A 16,506-nucleotide genomic window follows, 5' to 3' on the forward strand; every position below is an offset into this window, starting at 1 on the left:
ACGAGACCGAGAAAAGAACGAAGATGTGAAGTGTCAGTCGGGGCGGGGCCTGTTGAATCGCACGCACCTTCTCTGCGACGGGGTGCAAACTTTCGCAGTCCACCCAATAACCTAGGTAGACTACTTCCTTTGCCTGAATAACGCACTTTGTGCGATGTAAACGGACTCCAGCCTCCGAAAAGCGTCTAAGGACAGCCTCCAGATTTTCCAAATGTTCCCGCTCCGACGTCCCTGTAATCAAAACGTCATCTAAGTAGACAGCAACACGTGGTAAACCTCTCAAAATGCCCTCCATAATACGTTGAAAAATTGCGCAGGCAGAGGATACTCCAAAGGGCAACCTTGTATATTCATATAGGCCCCGGTGTGTATTAATCGTTACATATGGTCGGGAGGCAGGGTCCAGCTCCAACTGCAGGTAGGCGTGACTCATATCTAATTTTGTGAACGAGAGTCCACCTGCAAGCTTCGCGTAGAGATCCTCCATGCGAGGCATTGGATATCGGTCGAGTCGGGAAGCCGTATTCACTGTAAGTTTATAGTCGCCACACAAGCGAACTGTGGCATCTGGCTTCATTACAGGTACAATTGGTGCTGCCCAGTCAGCAAAACGGATGGGCCTGATAATACCCAAACTCTCCAAATGAGTGAGCTCCCCTTCTACCTTCTCGAGCAAGGCGTAAGGCACGGGCGCGCCCGGAAATAGCGCGGTGTGGCTCCTGGTTCGACTTGGATACGGGCTACGGCCCCTTTTATTTTCCCCAAACCAGGCTGGAATACATCTGGGTATCGTCCTCGCACCTCAGTCAACCCTTCAGAAACTGTTTGGAGGATGTACTGCCATTGCAACCGCAAATGGCGCAACCAGTCCCGACCCAACAGGCTGGGCCCATGGCCGCGCACCACGATAAGTGGGAAACGCCCCTCCTGGCATCCATAAACAACAGGGGTCATTGTAGTTCCTGCAATGTCCAGTGGTTCCCCCGTATAGGTGGCCAACCTGGCCTGTGAGTCGGTTAATGTAAGGGTCTGTGTACCCTGCTTGATGTGGTCGAATGTCCTCTGGGCGATCACGGAGACCGCTGCGCCAGTATCCAACTCCATCTCCAGCGGGTGGCCATTGACCCGTATTGTCACTTTTATGGGGGCCACACGGGGAGCTGCCACACAATGCAGCTGCAGGCAGTCATCCTCCATCTCCACGTCCTCAGGAGTAGTTGCCGCAGGTTCATCCGCATGGAAGATACGGCCCCTGGGCTGGTCCCAGTTTCGGTCGGAACGACGGCGCCTCTGGCGCCCCCAGGACCGGCGTCCGCGACGGGGTCGGCGCCTACAAGTCTGACACGGACATGGCTCCTCATCCATTGGTTCTGGAGAAGGCTCCCTTCGGGGAGGAATGTCTGACGGCCACTGGCGTCAGTCCGGACGTCGCCTCGCCCAAGGTACCGCAGGAGTGCGGGGGGACGTTTTCGGACGGAAGGGGTTGCGCCCCAAGGCATGCACTTGCATTCCTTGTAGCTCCTGCACTCCTCATTCTGTGCTCTCTCAGGACAATACTATTTGAATAGCCTGTTGAAAAGTCAATGTTGGCTCACTCAGCTAACAACTTTCTCTGGGTGGCCGCATTGTTAATACCGCAAACCAAACGGTCGCGCAACATTTCTGACAAGGTCACACCATAGTCACAGTACTCCGCAATCCTGCGTAGCCTGGATAGAAAATCGGCAAGGGATTCTCCAGGGGTCCTCTCAGCGGTATTAAACCGGTAACGCTGGACTATCGTGGACGGGGTTGGGTTGAAATGTTGCCACACTATATTCACAAGTTCATCAAACGTTTTGGTGTCCGGCGCAGCTGGGTACATAAGGTTCCTAATCACCCCAAACGTATGCGGGCCGCAGGCGGTGAGCAATATGACCACCTGGCGCTCGTTTTCGGTGATGTTGTTTGCCTGGAAATAGTAACCCATCCGTTGTGTGTACTGGTCCAGCTTTCCAGCGCAGCATCAAAAACATCCAAACGTCCGTACAGAGGCATGGTATAATAGAAAACAACTTCCAAGCTGTATCCAACAAAAATCCAGGGAGGTGGCTTCAGCAGTGTAGACAGCTATTCACTTTAACCTTCGTCGCCAGTTTTGTGAGGGCCACGAAGAATCCAGCACGAGTTTTAAGGATACAAAGTAATAACATTTCTTTACAATAACATATATATATATATAACAGCAGCAGCAACTTCCCTTGCTGCACACCTGTTCCTGCTGGTTCCAAACTGGCCAGCTTTATTTATACTTGGAGTTTACTAATGGTTTCTCCGCCCCCCTCATTGGGGAAGCTCATACTCCCACAGGATTGTGGGATTGTCATTAGTCCCCAGCCAATGGTAAGCAGGCAGGTTATAACACCGGGAATCGAACCCGGGACCTTGGCGCTGTAAAGCATCTGTGCTAACCACTGTGCCACCATGCCAGCTCTCCGTATAGGCCCAATTACTCAACATCTCAAAATAGGACGACCCTCACACCCCATGAACAAATCTATTACCGCCTCTGATGCAAATATATCCTTCCTTAAATATGTAGATGTAAACTGCTTCCAGTGTTACAGATGTGGTCTCACAAAATGCTTGAAGAGTTGTAGCAAGGCTCCTTTATCCTTGTCATCAAATCCCTTTCCTAATTGCTTGCAGCTGTCCCTGCAAGCTAACGTTTTCTACTCCTCATACAAATACACCAAATCTCTCTCAACATCAACATTTGAAAGTATCACGAGCTGGATTCTCCGTCCCGCCATGCCAGATTTCTGGTTCAGCACGCCGTCGGGAATTCTCCGTTTCACCGGCTGGTCAATGGGCTTTCCCATTGTGGGGCAGCCCCATGCCGTCGGGAAACCCCCGGGCTGTCGGCCAAATGGAACATCCCAACGGCGGAGAATTCAGCCCCACATCTTTTTTAAAGTATTCTGGGAGGGGTTTCCAGCCCTACCCGTCGCCAGGATTATTCGGTCTTGCGTCAGTGAACTTCTGGCTGTGCCGCCAAATCCCACGTGACGGGTCACGGCAAGGCCGCACAATCCTGTCCTCTGTTATTTTATTCTTACAACCAAAATGAAAACCTCACACTTCCCTATATTACATTCTGTCTGCTACCTTGCTGCCCAGGTTCACTTGACCTTTCTCTTTACAGCCTCACTGAGTCGTCCTCACAGATTACATTCTCACCCAGCTTTGTATCAGCAGACTTGGACACATTTTGTTTGGGTTTTGTAAATGCAATCTCACTCAGTATACCACCAGTGTACCATCTGGCTTTCCATAGTCATGTGACTATGCCATGAGGCTGCCTCTGGAGACACACATCCATACATAAAGCCACTCACTGAGACAAGACACTGATGAAAGCTGTTGTCCTTATGCATGAAATATAGTGCCAGAAGTGCAGAAAAACAGTGGGTGTATAATGGGTAACTTGGATAACTCACAGTCACAAGGATTGTGCGTGCAAATGTGTATCTTTGTTTGATATGAGGCAGATATTTTAAGGCAGTTCAATAAAGCCTCTCACTGAGACAAGACACTGAGGAAAACTGCTGTTCATGTACATGAAACACATTTCTCGCTGTCACTTTGTCTAAATCATTGACATAGATTGTAAATATCTGAGGACCCAGCGATTTCCCTTTCAGAAAACCATGTCGACTCTTTCTGGTCATAATATGATTTTAAAAGTTTAAGACTTCCTTAGTAGTCGATTCCAGCACTTTTCTGATGTCAGACATCAGGCTAACTGGGTTTAATTCCCAACTTTTCTCACTTCCTCCTTTCTTGAATAATGGTGTTACATTGACTCGCTTCCAATGGATTGGGAGCATTATGTAATCTAGGGAATTTTGCAAAATTGTAACTAGGGCCTCCATTATCTCTGTCTCTTTTAGAACCCTGGGGTACAGGTCATCAGGTCGGGAGGTTTGTCGGCTTTTAGCCCCTTCGTTTCCTCCAGTTTAATTTAGTGGGATAATCCCACTACCCAACACTTGGCCCATAGCCTTGGATGTTATGACATTTCTAGTGCTCATCCAAGTATTTTTTAAAGGTTGTAAGGTTTCCTGCCTCAACTACCCTCCCAGGCAGTGCATCCCAGATTCCCACCACTCTCTGGTGAAACATTCTTCCTCAAATCCCCTCGAAACCTCCAGCCTTTCAGCTTAAAATTATGCCCCCTTGTTATTGACCCATCAACTAAAGGGAACATCTGCTTTCTATGTCCAAGTTCCTCATAATCTTACACACCTCAATCAGGTCCAATCTTAGCCTTCTCTGCTCCAAAGAAAACAACCCGAGCTTATCCAACCTCTCTTCATAGCTAAAATGTTCCATCCCAGGCAACAGCCTGGTAAATCTCCTCTGCACCCCCTCATGACATCCTTCCTATTGTGCGGTGACCAGAACTGTACACAGTACTCCAGCTGTGGCCTACGCAAAGTCCTGTACAGCTCCAATATAACCTCTCTGCTCTTATATTCTACGCCACAGCTGAGAAAAGCAAGTGTCCCGTATGCCTACCCTATTAACTGTTCCATATAACTACCCTATTAACCTGTCCTGCCGCCTTCAGGGATCTGTGGACAAGCACCCCAAGATCTCTCTGTTCCTCTGAGTTTCCTAATGTCCTGCCATTCACTGACCACTCCCTTGTCGTGTTACTCCCTCCAAAGTGCATCACCTCACACTTTTCAGGGTTTAATTCCATCTGCCACTGATCTGTCCACCTGACCAATCCATCTATATCCTCCTGTAACCGAAGACCTTTTCTTCACTGTCAACCACCTGGCCAATCTTCGTGTCATCTGCATACTTACTTATAATGCCCCCACATTTTCTTCCATATCATTTGGATATATCACAAACAATAAGGGACCAGCACTGATCCCTGTTGTACTCCACTGGACATCGGCCTCCAGTTACACAAACAGTCTTCTACCACCTCTCTCCTCTCACAAAGCCTTTTTGGGATCCAACTTGCCACGTTATCCTGGATCCCATGTGCTTTTACCTTCTTTATCAGTCTCCCTTGTGCCACTTTGTGAAAAGCTTTGCTGAAATCCATATAAACTAGATCAACTGCCCTACCCTCATCTACACACCTGAAAACCTCCTCAAAATATTCAATCAAATGTGTTAAGCGTGACCTCCATCGGGCAAACTATGCTGACTGTCCTTGATCAAACCTTGCCTCTCCAAGTGGAAATTCATTCTGTCCTTCAGAATTTCACCCAATAGTTTCCCGACCACTGGTGTGAGACTCACTGATCTGTAATTCCCTGGTTTATCTCTACCCCCTTTCTCGAAAAGTGGAACCAGTGGCGGCATGATGGCACAGTGGTTAGCACTGCTGCCTCGCTGCGCCAGGGACCCAAGTTCGATGCTGACCTCGGGTGACTGTGTGGAGTTTGCATATTCTCCCCGTGTCCGCGTAGGTTTCCTCTAGCTGCTCCGGTTTCCACCCACAGTCCAAAGATGTGCAGGTTAGGTGGATTGGCCATGCTAAATTGCCCCTTAGTGTGGCGTTGCAGGAATAGGGCAGGGGATTGGGTCTAGATAGTGATGTCGTTCGAAGTGGTTGTGCAGACTCGATAGACCAAATGGCCTCCTTCTGCGCTGTAGAGATTCTATGATTAGCCATCCTCTAGTCCTCTGGTACCTCCCCTATAGCGAGAGGGGAATTAAAAATTTGGGTCAGAGACCCTGTAATTTCCTCCCTCGTCTGCCACAGCAGCCTGGGATACAACTCGTTGTATACAACCTTTGGATTTGTCCCCTTTTAAGCACGCCAAAACCTCCTCACTCCCGATGTCACACTGCTCGAGAACCTCACTGTTCTCTGTCTGGGGGGAGCGGTTTAGCTCACTTGGCTAGACAGCTGGTTCGTGATGCAGAGCTAGACCAGCAGTGCGGGTTCATTTCCTGTACCGGCTGAGGTTATTCACAAAGGCTCCGCCTTCTCAACCTTTCCCTCACCTGAGGTGTGGTGACCTTCCAGTTTAACCACTACCAGTGAACTCTACCCCCTCAGAGGGGAAAGCAGCCTATGGTCATCTGGGACTATGACAACTTTACTTTACCCTCTGTTTGAATTCTGCGCCTACATCCTCCTTCTCCAAAGTGAAGACAGATGTGAAGTACTTATTTAACACCCCACCCATGTCACCCTGCTCGACGCACAGATTACCCCCTTGGTCCCTCATGGGTCTTTCCCTGGTTATCCTTGATATACTTATGGAATATCTTGGGACGTTTCCTAATTTTTCACGCCAGTGCTTTTTCATGCATCCTGTTTGCTCTCCTAATTGCTTTTCTGAGTTCACGGCTGATGTTAATTACTTAAATTTCCTCCCTCGTATCAGTCCAAGGTTACCCTCTATTTCTAGTTTTAACACAAACACAAACGCTCACACACACTTCCTCCATTCTTTGACCACAGCATGACTGCAGCCTCATTAGAACATTCCTCTCACTCTAATGCCTGAAGCATTCTCCACTCCCTTCGCTTTACACCATCGTGTGTGTTCAGACATCTGGGCCTGAAGCTCTGGACTTTGTTAAACTTCGCTGCCTCTCTATCGCTCACCTTCTTTAAGATCCTGCTTAAAACCTATTTCTGCCCGAGTTTTTAGTCACCCATCTGTCGTGTCATGTACTCTGGGATAACACAGGCTGCAACTGGATGCAGCTTTAACCAAAAGATACTCCAGACCTCAAAGTTAGTTCAATCTGATTTATTGAACCAGTAGCAAAGTTAGCACAGTTCTCTATGAGTTCGACTCTCTGCTAACCTAAGCGTGGTTACTCTGTCTGACTGAACCAGACTAGTTCTTAGCCACGTGCTGGAGGTGTGAGACTGTACATACACCCTGACTCAATCTGTAGATATTCATCAGTGGAAAGAGGGGAGTGTGAGTGCCTTGTGCCTTTTATATTGAGATACCACCCCTGAGTGTCCTGCCTGTTCATTGGTCATGTCCTGTTCTCTGTGTTCATTAGCTGCCTATCTGTGCCTGTCTGTATATCATTATCTGCATGTCTGCATATCATGTCACCATCCTAATATATCCCCCTTTGGCCCAATGCCACTTTTTATCTGATTCCTGTCCAGCTTTCATACACCTTGAAGTCTTTTCCCTCTGAGAAATAGGAAGTTGTTGTTGTAAGCACTGTATAACCATGGCCACACTTCGGAATGTTTAATTGGCTGAAAAGAACATAAGAACATAAGAACTAGGAGCAGGAGTAGGCCATCTGGCCCCTCGAGCCTGCTCCACCATTCAATGAGATCATGGCTGATCTTTTGTGGACTCAGCTCCACGTTCCGGCCCCAACACCATAACCCTTAATCCCTTTATTCTTCAAAAAACTATCTATCTTTATCTTAAAAACATTTAATGAAGGAGCCTCTACTGCTTCACTGGGCAAGGAATTCCATAGATTCACAACCCTTTGGGTGAAGGAGTTCCTCCTAAACTCAGTCCTAAATCTACTTCCCCTTATTTTGAGGCTATGCCCCCTAGTTCTGCTTTCACCCGCCAGTGGAAACAACCTGCCCACATCTATCCTATCTATTCCCTTCATAATTTTATATGTTTCGAAAAGATCCCCCCCCTCATCCTTCTAAATTCCAACGAGTACAGTCCCAGTCTACTCAACCACTCCTTGTAATCCAACCCCTTCAGCTCTGGGATTAACCTAGTGAATCTCCTCTGCACACCCTCCAGTGCCAGTATGTCCTTTCTCAAGTAAGGAGACCAAAACTGAACACAATACTCCAGGTGTGGCCTCACTAACACCTGATACAATTGCAGCAAACCTCCCTAGTCTTAAACTCCATCCCTCTCGCAATGAAGGACAAAACTCGATTAGCCTTCTTAATCACCTGTTGCACCTGCACACCAACTTTTTGCGACTCGTGCACCAGCACACCCAGGTCCCTCTGCACAGCAGCATGTTTTAACATCTTACCGTTTAAATAATAATCCATTCTGCTCTTATTCCTCCCAAAATGGATAGCCTCACACTTGGCAACATTGAATTCCATCTGCCAGACCATAGCCCATTCACCTAACCTATCCAAATCCTTCTGCAGACTTCCGGTATCCTCTGCCCTTTTTGCTTTACCACTCATCTTAGTGTCGTCTGCAAACTTTGACAAATTGCACTTGGTCCCCAACTCCAAATCGTCTATGTAAATTGTGAACAACTGCGGGCCCAACACTGATCCTTGAGGGACCCCACTAGTTACAGGTTGCCAACCAGAGAAACACCCATTTATCCCCACTCTCTGCTTTCTGTTAGTTAACCAATCCTCTACCCATGCTACCACTTTACCCTCAATGCCATGCATCTTTAGTTTATGCAGCAACCTTTTGTGTGGCACCTTGTCAAAAGCTTTCTGGAAATCCAGATATACCACATCCATTGGCTCCCCGTTATCTACTGCACTGGTAACGTCCTCAAAAAATTCTACCAAATTAGTCAGACACGACCTACCCTTTGTGAACCCATGCTGCATCTGCCCAATGGGACAATTTCCCTCCAGGTGCCCCGCTATTTCCTCCTTAATGATAGATTCCAGCATTTTCCCTACAACCGAAGTTAAGCTTACCGGCCTATAATTACCCGCTTTCTGCCAACCTCCTTTTTTAAACAGTGGTGTCACGTTTGCTACTTTCCAATCCTCTGGGACCACCCCAGAGTCTAGTGAATTTTGATAAATTATCACTAGTGCGTTTACAATTTCCCTAGCCATCTCTTTTAGCACTCTGGGATGCAGTCCATCAGGGCCAGACTTGTCTACCTTTAGCCCCATTAGCTTGACAATTACTACCTCCTTAGTGATAACAATCCTCTCAAGGTCCTCACCTGTCATAGCCTCATTTCCATCAGTCACTGCCATGTTATTTGTGTCTTCCACTGTGAAGACCGACCCAAAAAACCTATTAAGTTCCTCAGCCATTTCCTCATCTCCCATTACTAAATCTCCCTTCTCATCCTCTAAAGGACCAATATTTACCTTAGCCACTCTTTTTTGTTTTATATATTTGTAGAAACTTTTACTATCTGTTTTTATATTCTGAGCAAGTTTACTCTCATAATCTATCTTACTCTTCTTTATAGCTTTTTTAGTAGCTTTCTGTTGCCACCTAAAGATTTCCCAGTCCTCTAGTCTACCACTAATCTTTGCTACTTTGTATGCTTTTACCTTCAATTTGATACTCTCCCTTATTTCCTTAGATATCCATGGTCGATTTTCCCTCTTTCTACCGTCCTTCCTTTTTGTTGGTATAAACCTTTGCTGAACACTGTGAAAAATCGCTTGGAAGGTTCTCCACTGTTCCTCAACTGTTTCACCATAAAGTCTTTGCTCCCAGTCTACCTTAGCTAGTTCTTCGCTCATCCCATTGTAATCTCCTTTGTTTAAGCACAAAACACTAGTGTTTGATTTTACCTTCTCACCCTCTATCTGTATTTTAAATTCCACCATATTGTGATCGCTCCTTCCGAGAGGATCCCTAACTATGAGATCCTGAATCAATCCTGTCTCATTACACAGGACCAGATATAGGACCACTTATTCCCTCGTAGGTTCCATTACATACTGTTCTAAGTGACTATCGCGGATTCATTCTATAAACTCCTCCTCAAGGCTGCCTTGACGGACCTGGTTAAACCAATCGACGTGTAGATTAAAATTCCCCATGATAACTACTGTACCATTTGTACATGCATCAGTTATTTCTTTGTTTGTTGCCTGCCCCACCATAATGTTACTATTTGGTGGCCTATAGACTACTCCTATCAGTGACTTTTTCACCTTACTATTCCTGATTTCCACCCAAATGGATTCAACCTTATCCTCCATAGCACCGATGTCATCCCTTACTATTGCCCGGATGTCATCCTTAAATAACAGAGCTACACCACCTCCCTTACCATCCACTCTGTCCTTCCGAATAGTTTGATACCCTCGGATATTTAACTCCCAGTCGTGACCATCCTTTAACCATGTTTCAGTAATGGCCACTAAATCATAGTCATTCACGATGATTTGCGCCATCAACTCATTTACCTTATTCCGAATACTATGAGCATTCAGGTAAAGTACACTTATGTTGGCTTTTATACCTCTGTTTTGAATCTTAACACCTTGATCAGTAACATCTCCTAAGTTATATTTCCTCTTATCTTTTCTCCTAATTTTCCTTGTCGTTGAACCCATATCTTCATGTAACAACCTGCCGCGTCGCTTACTATTAATGTTTTTACTTCCCGTTTTATTCCTTTTAGTATTCCTGGTCCTATTCACTGAGCTCCCCTCAGTCACTGTACCTTGTACTGTCGCCCTTTTTGATTTTTGACTATGGCTTCTCTGCCTTACACTTTCCCCCTTACTGCCTTTTGTTTCTGCCCCTGTTTTACTACCTTCCAACTTCCTGCATCGGTTCCCATCCCCCTGCCACATTAGTTTAAACACTTCCCAACAGCTCTAGCAAACACCCCCCCCTAGGACATCGGTTCCAGTCCTGCTCAGGTGCAGACCGTCCGGTTTGTACTGGTCCCACCTCCCCCAGAACCAGTTCCAATGCCCCAGGAATTTGAATCCCTCCCTCTTGCACCATCTCTTGAGCCACGCATTCATCCTATCTATCCTGACATTCCTACTCTGACTAGCTCGTGGCACTGGTAGCAATCCTGAGATTACTACCTTTGAGGTCCTACTTTTTAGTTTAACTCCTAACTCCCTGAATTGTAGGACCTCGTCCCATTTTTTACCTATATTGTTGGTGCCTATGTGCACCACGACAGCTAGCTGTTCACCCTCCCCCCCCTAGAATGTCCTGCAGCCGCTCTGAGACATCCTTGACCCTTGCACCAGGGAGGCAACATACCATCCTGGAGTCTCGATTGCGTCCGCAGAACCGCCTGTCTATTCCCCTTACGATTGAGTCCCCTATCACTATAGCCCTGCCATTCTTCTTCCTGCCCAGCTGCGCAGCAGAGCCAGCCACGGTGCCATGAACCTGGCTGCTGCTGCCTTCCCCTGGTGAGCCATCTCCCTCAACAGTATCCTCAGCGGTATATCTGTTTTGCAGGGAGATGACCGCAGGGGACACCTGCACTGCCTTCCTACTCTTGCTCTGTCTTTTGATCACCCATTTTCTATCTCCCTCAGTACCTTTCACCTGCGGTGTGACCAACTCGCTAAACGTGCTATCCACGACGTCCTCAGAATCGCGGACGCTCCAAAGTGAGACCATCCGCAGCTCCAGAGCCGTCAAGCAGTCTAACAGGAGCTGCAACTGGACACACTTCTTGCACGTGAAGGAGCCAGGAACAGTGGACGTGTCCCTGAGCTCCCACATCGCACACGAGGAGCATGACACAGGTCTGAGATCTCCTGCCATGTCTTAAACCTTAGGTAAACTTATACAACTACAATTCCAAAAAACGAAAGAAAAAACGAAATAAATTAGACAATGAAAAGAAAAACTACTTACCAGTCACTTACCAGGGATAAAAAAGCACCTCCTCCCCACCCAGCTTCGAATTCCCACCTAGATTCAAATTTCCAACTCACTCTTTGCTGTCTCACTCTGGCTGTGTCTTCTCTGGCTCACTGGGAGAACTCATTCCAAGACTTTGGAATGTCCTCATTCAAATTAAATCCTTTTCTTTTTAAGTAGGTAAACAAAGAAGAAAGAGACAGACGTTCAGACGAACAGATAATGGGATTGTGGAAGTTGATAAAGAGAAAGTTAATTAGTAACCTCTGCCTAAAGTTCATAGACAGGGCTTACACATTCATGGAATGCATTAAAAAAAATTAAATCTGTGGATAAGGTTAGAATGTGGAACTCGCTGCCACAGGGAGTAATTGAGGTGAATGGCACAGGTGCACTTAAGAGCAAGCTGGATAAGCATGTGAGGGGACGGAAGTGGAGACTTACGTTGACAGAAATGAAAAACGAAAAATGCTGGATAACCCTGAATCCCTGAATGCTCCATCAGAATCTGTGCAGAGAGGAACGGAGTTAATGTTTCAAGTCCATCGGACTCTTCTTCCAGAGCATGAAGATTTCCAGGACCTACAGTAATTTTCTTTTAAGCTCTGTTAATAGAGTTGGCCGTGGAAGGATGGCCAGACACTCAAGTGGATCATAATCACCCGTAAGTCTGGTTGGGCCCAATAGCCTATTTCTGCACTGCATATTATCTGTAATTCTATGTAATTGCAAACTTGTGGCTGTTTGTGAAGCTAGCATACATTTATGGAGCACTTTCACCTACATTAAGGACCATGGGCATAAGTTACCACCATATTGCTACAAGTCTGACTGCCTACCAGGTAGGAAGATATTGATGCGAGTAGTGCATTGATTAGCAAAAGAAGCAAGACGTCTCAGTTACATCCCTGGAGTAAAATACTTTTTTCTTTTGGCACCGAGCATAGCTCGGATAAAATTTTATGAAGCCCAACTGATATTTCGGTGCTATGTTTCTCTCAGCAATATTTCAGTTCCCCTTTACATTTGAAACAACTCAAGCAGAATTACTTTGTGATCAGGCAGGAATTTCAAAATCTGGATTCATTTGGATTTACAAGCATGAGTGTGAGTGTGATCAGTGGCAGCTATCGATGGGACACAGTCCTTCACTCACAGGGTGCTGATCTCAGACGTGTCAACTAGAAGGCTGGAGGTTTCTTTACGTAGAATGAAACAGAAACAGCCCATTCAGCTCTATTGGTCTGTACTGGTGTTTATTCAACACACGAGATTCCTCCCATTCCATCTCGCTATTCATAGGCAGTATTCTCCCTGGGTCATTCCAGAATATTCCCAAATGCTACTTTAACAGTGGCACTGGAACAGATAACCCAGTTACCCTCGCAATAAGGGTTACTATGGGAAGAGGAAACCAGTACAAAAAACATGAAATTAAAACTCCTTTTACCCAAAATATTCTCATTTGGAAATAACATTTTATCGAATTTACAGCACAGAAACCGACCGTTCGACCCAACAGATCAATGCTGCTATTAGACGTACAAGTGCCTCTTGCCTTCAGAGGGTGATCAGCTGCCAGCCCATTGTGGCAAGGTGATTGGAGGCCAAGCAACTGGGCCCATTGAAAAATAACTGGATGCTGTAGTGGAAGGTTTGTAGTGTTAGCCTTCTGGGAAGATGGGATCAAATGGGTTGAACAAGGGCTTTCTTCATCCGTGTGATTTTTTCAAAATTAGTGGCACATGAAGCAGTTGTTGGGGGATGTTGTAAGTGGTCAAGAACAGAAATCCAACTCAATCTCTCTTTCCTCTAATACCAGTACGGTAGCACAGTGATTAGCACTGTTGCCTCACCGCTCCAGGGGCCAGGGTTCAATTCCTGGCTTGGGTCGCTGTCTGTGCGGAGTCTGCATGTTCTCCCCGTGTCTGCGTGGGTTTCCTCCGGGTGCTCCGGTTTCCTCCCACAAGTCCCGAAAGATGTGCTTAGGTGAATTGGACATTCTGAATTCTCCTTCAGTGTACCCGAACAGGCGCTGGAGTATTAATGTAAGCCTACTTGTGACACTAATAAAGATTATTATTATACATGTGTATGCAGGCAGGAGGAACTAAGGGAAGAGGTCGGGGGAATGATGAGAATTCTCACATCCCCGCTACTTCTAACTCAAGTTTTGCTGAAAAAAAGAGACATTTTTTGTCAAAGTTTTTCATCTTGCCCTCATCAGGGCACTTTGCAAGAATATCAATGTAAGAGGAAAGGGCAAATTTATACTGTTAGTGAGGGAGTGCTGATGGTTGGCAAGTGGATTCTGATTCACTGGTTCATTACTCAGGACAATGCCTTGACTAATCAGAGTTAAGCTGCCTGATTTAAACTTCAAACAATACTTGGCAGTTAACTGTCAGTCACCATCAACTGGTGTATTCTCCATGGCAATCATACAGAGTCCACTTGCCAACAAATAAGCTCTTTCTTCTCATACAGTATTAATTATTGTTCCCTTTACATTTGGTATTCTTGGGAAATGTCCTGATGAGTGCAAGTCAACAAGCTTCGACAAAATGTCTCTTTCTTCAGCAATACTCAAGTTCCGTACTGAAACACAGCTACTTCTAACTCAACACAGACTGCACCTGAAACCTGGAAATGTCTATGGAGGATACTCTAATCAAGAAGTTACAACATTGCGTTAACTCTTGTAGACACCAAATTTTGTTGCTGAACCACTTCTGGTGGATTGTGATACAACAATCTGTATTTATATAGCACTCCAACTACAGGAAAATATCGCACACTGCTTCACAGTAATGTTATCAGGCAAAATTTGACACTGACAAAAGGGGAGAGTGAAACAGGTGACCAAACGCTTGGTCAAAGAGGTACATTTTACGGTTTGTTAATATGGAGGAAAGGTAGCGAGGCTGAGAAGCTGAGAGCCTTAGGGAAGGGATATCACTGCTTGGAGCCATCTAGGCAGAAGACACGGTCGGCCTCCTATGCTGGGCAATTGGGAATCGAGGAAGAGCAAAGTGCCAGAATTAGAGTTTGAGAGAGTTCTCAGAAGGTTGGAGGATTGGAGGAGAGCAATGGGGTTTCAGGCCATGGAGGGATTTCAACACGAGGATGAGAAGTTCAAATTTGAGGCGTTATTGGACCAGGACTGGTGGGAGAATGGAACTTTCTGTGAAAGTTTTGGGGCAACAGTTTTTGCTGGGCTCAAGATGGCAGACGGTGGAGAAGGGTGAACTAGCTAGGAGAACATTGGAATTGTCAAGTCTGGGGGTTTATGCAAAGGAATGGATGGCGTTTCACTAACGGATAGCTGAGGTGAGGTGGAGCTGGGTGATGTGGTGGGGTGGAAGTAAGCAGTCTTGATGATGGAGAACATATTGGAAGCTCAGCTCAAAGTCAGTGTGGTTCAGCCTCAGGCACGGGATGTTGACCACCACTCTTTATGTGGACTGGATACCTTCTGTCTATTCTCATTTTGTGTGTGTGTGTGTGTGTGTGTGTGCATGTATGTGCCTCACCATAAGATGTTGGAGCAGAAGTAGGCCATTCGGCCCATCGAGCCTGCCCCTCCATTCAATGAGATCATGACCGATCTGATAATCCTCAACTCCACTTTCATGCCTTTCCCCATAACCCTTGATTCCCTTACTGATTAAATATCTGTCTAACTCAGCCTTGAACATACTTAATGACCCAGCCTCTATGGTTCTCTGTGGTAAAGAATTCCCCAAATTCACTACCCTCTGAGAGAAGAAATTCCTCCTCATCTCTGTCTTAAATGGGCGACCCCTTACTCTGAGATTATGTCCCTCTGGGTCCTATTCTCTGCTCCAGGGAAACAACCTCTCAGCATCGACCCTGCCAAGCCCCCTGAGAATCCTTTCTGTCTCAATAAGGTCACTTCACATTCTTCTAAATTCCATATACAGGCCCAACCTACTCAAGCTCTCCTCGTAAAAAATCCCTCCATACCTGGGATCCATAATGCCTACAGTGCAGAAGAAGATCATTTGGCTCATCAAGTCTGCAGCAACCCTCTAAAAGAGCACCCGACCTAGGATCTCCAAAATCCTGTAACCCCCCCTAACCTGCACATCTTCGGACACTAAAGGGAAATTTAGCACGGCCAATCCACCCAACCTGCACATCAGCCGAGTGACCCTTCTCTGGACTGCCTCTGATGTCAGTCTACCTTTCCTCAGATAAAGAAGGAATCAAGACTGTTCACAGTATTCCAGGTGTGGTCTATAACTAATGCCTTGCATAGTTTTAGCAAGACTTATTATAATTATCTTTATTAGTGAGGCAAGTAGGCTTACATTAACACTGCAATGAAGTTACTGTGAAAATCCCCTAGTCGCCACACTTCCGCGCCTGCTCGGGTACACTGAGGGAGAATTGAGAATGTCCAATTCACCTAACACGCACATCCTTGGACTGTGGGAGGAAACCGGAGCACCCAGGGGAAACCCACACAGACACGGGGAGAACGTGCAGACACCACACAGACAGTGACCCAAGCCAGGAATTGAACCTGGGACCCTGGCACTGTGAAGCAACTGTGCTAACCACTGTGCTACTATGACTCCCTACTTTTATACCTATTCCCTTTGAAATGAGGCTGCTCTTGCTATTTTATTATTTCCCTGGCTTGTCCTTGGTGTGTGTGTAGTGCTCTGATTCTCTGCCTGTCTATGCCTGCACTTTTATTTTTTCGCTCTGCTTGCCTCTCACATTCTCTGGATGCCTGTGATCACTCAGTCTCTCTCTCTCTATAGTCTCTCTGCCTCTGTCTTACCAAGCTATTTCCTTTTTTGTTTGCACTTTACTCTCAGTCTCTCTCTCTCTATGCAAATTTAAAGAAAAGGAGACTGAGCCAGTGCTGATGGTGCGTGTGTCTGGTGATGCTATGACGGCGTGGTGTCGTTAAGGCTTCCTC

The 16,506-nt window shown here is 46.3% G+C and overlaps 1 long non-coding RNA gene across 1 annotated transcript in view; it reads right to left on the reverse strand.

Annotated features, from left to right (window-relative positions):
- Positions 1–11,773, reverse strand: part of LOC140425705 (uncharacterized) — a 75,398-nt gene extending 63,625 nt beyond the window's left edge. The window contains exon 1 of the long non-coding RNA XR_011947934.1: positions 11,627–11,773. This is a non-coding gene — a long non-coding RNA (uncharacterized lncRNA). The remainder of the gene's footprint in view (positions 1–11,626) is intronic.
- Positions 11,774–16,506: the final 4,733 nt, after the last annotated feature.

The sequence above is a fragment of the Scyliorhinus torazame genome, chromosome 6 (assembly GCF_047496885.1).
Source record: "Scyliorhinus torazame isolate Kashiwa2021f chromosome 6, sScyTor2.1, whole genome shotgun sequence".
NCBI classification, from domain to species: Eukaryota; Metazoa; Chordata; class Chondrichthyes; order Carcharhiniformes; family Scyliorhinidae; genus Scyliorhinus; species Scyliorhinus torazame.